Below are 5,011 nucleotides of genomic sequence, written 5' to 3' on the forward strand. Positions count from 1 at the left end.
ATCATAAATATATTTATGATTGGTCATGCATTCTCAGATTGTACAGCTTTCACACATTTATATCCAGTATTCTCATGCTAACCATACAATCCTTGCTCCATGCATGTTTACTTAGTTACTTCATATCATTCAGCTAGTTATTACTTCAGGTTCAGTTATCTCATGTTATTCATTTAGTCGATTATCATTTATGCACATTACATCTCAGCCTTACCTCATTTAGCATACCAGTACATTCAAATTACTGATCGCATACCCATTTGTTGCACTATGATATTTCATATCATAGGTTCAGATGCTCAGGTTCCTGACCGTACCTAGTTATCCCAGCTCACTAGTAGCAGCAGCAACGGTGAGTCCTCATGTTCCGAGAACCAGTTTTGTTATTTCAGCTTCTCTGTTTTAGCTGACAGTCAGAGTTAGTTGGAGTTAGTTGGGGGTTTGTCCCATCAACTCCTCAGTTATTCAGTTAGAGGCTTTCAGACTAATACAGACAGTTAGTCAATTTTTAGTATATTTTTCAGACGTTAACATCATTTATCAGTATTAATTACAGTTTTTTAAAACCTTATGGCATTTTAGTTAAATTTTGCACATATTTTCTTTAAGATTTTATTCGATGCTCACAACAAGTACCAGTCATAGGTTAGCTTGTGTTCTTTCGGGATCGTAAGCACCGTGTTACGACCAAGGTGTATTTCTGGGTCGTTACAGATCAACTTTTTACCAATTTTTGTTAATAATACTTCTCTCTTAAGAGAAGTAAAACTAACCAGTAACGCATCTTACGAGATTAGCGGTGTGTCTGACCCGGATCAATAACACGTTTGATCGGAGTAGTGACGCGTTTGACCAGATAAGCAGCGTCTGATCGGACTAGTGATGTGTTTGAATAGATAAGCAACTTCTGACCGGACTAGCGGCGCATCTGATCGGAGACTGGCGGCACGTCTGACCAGAGACAAAATTCTTACAGGCATTGTTAATATACTATCTTTTCAAGAGTTTTTGCACACTGAACTCGAGAAATAACATTAAAATAGGGAAATTCAACCTAGTCTCTAATGCCATTTGAAACAAAAATATGGAGCAAAATCAGTGTTTATCTTATATGTTACAGCGGAAGAAAATGATTTTGCTACTGAAAAATTTCCCAAAGTCCACTTTGAATCTCTTGGAAACAAAGCCTTAGAATCACAAACTAAATGCCTGTATTGGTCACAACAGTTTTCTTGTTTTTTATTTTTTGTTTTTGTCACTCTCTTACTACTGAAGAAGAAGCATATATTGAAGTTTATAAGGGCTTGTTGAGCAGTTTCATTTCGTAATTGTTCCCCCCCTCCCCCCCCAAATTTCAAAATTATAGTCTAATCTTGTTTCTTCGAATAAAAAGAAAAGTTTGGGTTGAGTTGACTCAGGTCGGTCCACATAGATAACCCATGATCCGTAATCCAACAATAAGGGGTTCTTGATTTAACTTTTGCATTTACCCACTAAATATTGGAATGCTTTTCCAGAAATAGAGGAATTTATAAACCTAAACCTTATGGTTTTAGTCATAGGAACTTCTCTGTTCTTTTCCCAGTTAAGTAATTTTTTGGCTTAATTTTCAACGACCTACTGCGTAGTTATTCTTGAGGTCAGCTAACTCTTTAGGGGTCGTTTGGTTGGGAAAGAGTTATCCTGGTATGCAATAACTTATCCCATCACTATGGTGTTTATGGCGGGATAAGTAATTCTGGTACTAATTAATCCTTCAAACCAAACATGGGATAAAATAATACTTCATTTTATCCCAGAACTATTTATCCCTTATACCTCACACCAAACTACCCCTTACAGTTTTGTTTTTTTCTTAATATTTTAGGGGGTAATTTGAACCTTTGAATAATTAGTGAGGGAAAGTAGATGAAGAAAGTTCCTTTGTGTGATTAGAACCCTATAACTAAGTCCTTATCCAAAAGATTAAAAAAAAGAATCACATACGTATGTGATACAAGTTTCTTTTGTAATGGCTACTAGATGCAATTTCTCCAGATTAAAGCGTAAAAGCTTTAGAGAAATATCTACTTTATCCTATTTGTTTACCAGCTTACAAATTTTTTCCAGATTATAGCACAAACGATCAAGGGTTGTTTGGAGAATTTGCTGGATTCCCTAGAACACAAATCGGGTATATAACTTATGACAATACATTACACTTTTATAATATGAAGGCAAGCGATTTGATTTGGACGTTTTTTTAATACTTCTATTCTATAAATAATCAGGTTCTCTTGTTTTTCTACCAGATATCTTTTACTCAGTCGCAAATGATGGTCATGTTAGATCTGGTGGATATATTTGTTCCATTGCCAGATGATCTCCTTGTCAACTAGTCGAAATCAAGAAATGTGGTAAATTCATTTCTAGATAGCTTGCCTTCAGTGTTTCAGGAGAATATTAATGTGGAATCAACTTTTGGTCCTACTGTTAAAGCAACCATCATGGTTATGGTGTGCGAACTTTTTTCTACCATCTCTGTACATGATTTGTTAATTGAGTCATGTGCTTGGCATCAAAGAAGTCTGTTGTCCAAATTTAGTGAACTAAACTCTCCTTTTTGGCTTATTGTGACTACACACGTGCTTGTTTGGGATTGCTTATTTTCTAAAATAAGCACTTATTTTGAGAAACAAACACTTTTTTTTTAAAAGAATAATGTTTGGTAAACTTTTAAAAGTGCTTTTAAAAAGAAGCAGAAACAGTTTTTCTACTTCTGAAAAGAAGCAGAAATTTTCTGCTTCTAAAAAAAAAACCGAAGTAGAATTTTTTTTATGACAAAAATATCCTTATCACTCACCCTCAAACACGCGTGCACACACACACACACACATATATATATATATCCCTTATTAATTAATTAACATATCTTACAGGTTTGATTAAAGTTTGATTTTAAAATTTTATACTTCATATTTACATTACAATTCTATATTTTACTTTATGATTTATATATTATTATTATTATTATTATTATTATTTTCACTCATTTGGTTTAAATAAATTTGAAAATATCATTGATGATGATGACCAAAGAATATATAACTTTTTATTTTTTATTATTAATGATAACAAATGACAAATGAATTATGTTAGAAGATTAAATGATATTTTGATAGTATTTGTAAAAAAAATTTGAATATTTAATTTTAAATAACGAATTCATGAAAAATGACATATTTGTTACCATGTACTGTACATATATGAATATGATGATTGCTTATTCATTTTTTTTGCTATTTTTAACTAATATTTAAATTATTTAAGCGATATATAATTATTTAATATTTTTTAATGAATTTATTTATATACATATTGATTGAAAATTTTAGAGTACTTACTTTTTAACTAAATAAAAATAAAATTTCAATTAAAATTATTATAATAGATATTTAAAATAAATTTTTTATATAAATTAATTTTAATAGTAAAATTCTATTAATACATGGTCATTTGTCTAAAAAAAACACTTCTTGAAAAAATTATCCAAACACAATTTGTTTATCATAAGCATTTTTTGAATGAATTTGCGAAACATAAATTACTTTTTCTAAAAGAACTTTTCTGAAAAGTTATTTTAAAAAAGTGATTCTCAAATAAACAGTTTTGTAACATATATCTCAAACGGGCTCGGACTAATAATGCTTCTCTGCTTCCAGAGTCAACTTGGTGGTAAATTACTGATCTTTCAGTACACTTTTCCATCATTAGGTGTTGGCCACTTAAGACTGCGAGGAGATGATCTCCGTGTTTATGGAACTAACAAAGAGCATATATTGAGAATACTAGAAGCAGAGGTTGATCCAGAATCTGGACTCTCTGGGTGCCAAGTAAAATTGTCGACAGGGGTGGAGTCACCTTCTATGAAGGGTGGTCAGATGCACACCCTTCGTTGAAAAATTATGTGGTGAATAGAGGTTAAATGTTAATCATAATGAGTGTATATTTAATTTTGCACAATCTTAACATAGCTGAGAATAAAATTTGCACATCCTTCGCTGAATTTCTGGCTCCGCCACAACTTATCGATTAAATTAATCAAATTATTTATTTTTTGATATATAGGATAATTAACCAATCAATTAATTTTAAAAAATAATAATAAAATGACAAAACTTGATCTTTCAATAATATTACTAATACCATAATATAATATTCATAATTCATTTAAATGGTAGAATGTACGCCTGTTGCCCTGTTTTAGTCCCCCATGTATAGTAATACTTTGAAATACCAAAATGATGTATTTGGTTTGTTGGAAACAATGCTTCACAGAAAATAATTTTAAAAAGCAGATGCTGCCCTGTTTTAGTCAACAATGCTTCACAGAAAATAATTTTAAAAAATAAATACTACAAATCGGGATCGAACATAGGATCTATGGACAACAAAAGTGTCGCTTTGCCACTTGCAGTCAACAATGCTTCACAGAAAATAATTTTAAAAAACAAATACTACAAATCGTAGTCAACAATGCTTCACAGAAAATAATTTTAAAAAATAAATACTACAAACTGGGATCGAACACACAATCTATGGACAATAAAAATGTCGCTTTTCCACTTGCAGTCTACAGTGCTTCACAGAAAATAATTTTAAAAAATAAATACTACAAATCGGGATCAAACACAAGACCTATGAACAACAAAAATACCTCTTTGCCACTTGCACTAGATAGTGCCTTGGTATAATGAGGGACAGATTTAATATTTGATTATATCAGTATAAAAAAAATAAATACTGGCAGATTTAATATTTGACTATATCTATATCTATATCTATATCTATATCTATATCTATATCTATAACTATAACTATAATATATTAAAAGTGTGAAAACCCTTAGAAAAATGAATTGAACTTTTTGCCCTTCATTAAAAGTCCTTACTTTAGACAAAATTGTCCTTTTCACTATTTTCCTTTAATTATTATGTTATTAAATTAAGGACTCCTAAAATATATGGAAAGA

At 30.9% G+C, this 5,011-nt stretch overlaps 1 pseudogene; it reads left to right on the forward strand.

Moving 5' to 3' along the window:
* Positions 1–295: 295 nt before the first annotated feature.
* LOC107857643 overlaps positions 296–5,011 on the forward strand; it is a 20,494-nt pseudogene continuing 15,778 nt past the window's right edge.

Source organism: Capsicum annuum, chromosome 2 (assembly GCF_002878395.1).
Source record: "Capsicum annuum cultivar UCD-10X-F1 chromosome 2, UCD10Xv1.1, whole genome shotgun sequence".
NCBI classification, from domain to species: Eukaryota; Viridiplantae; Streptophyta; class Magnoliopsida; order Solanales; family Solanaceae; genus Capsicum; species Capsicum annuum.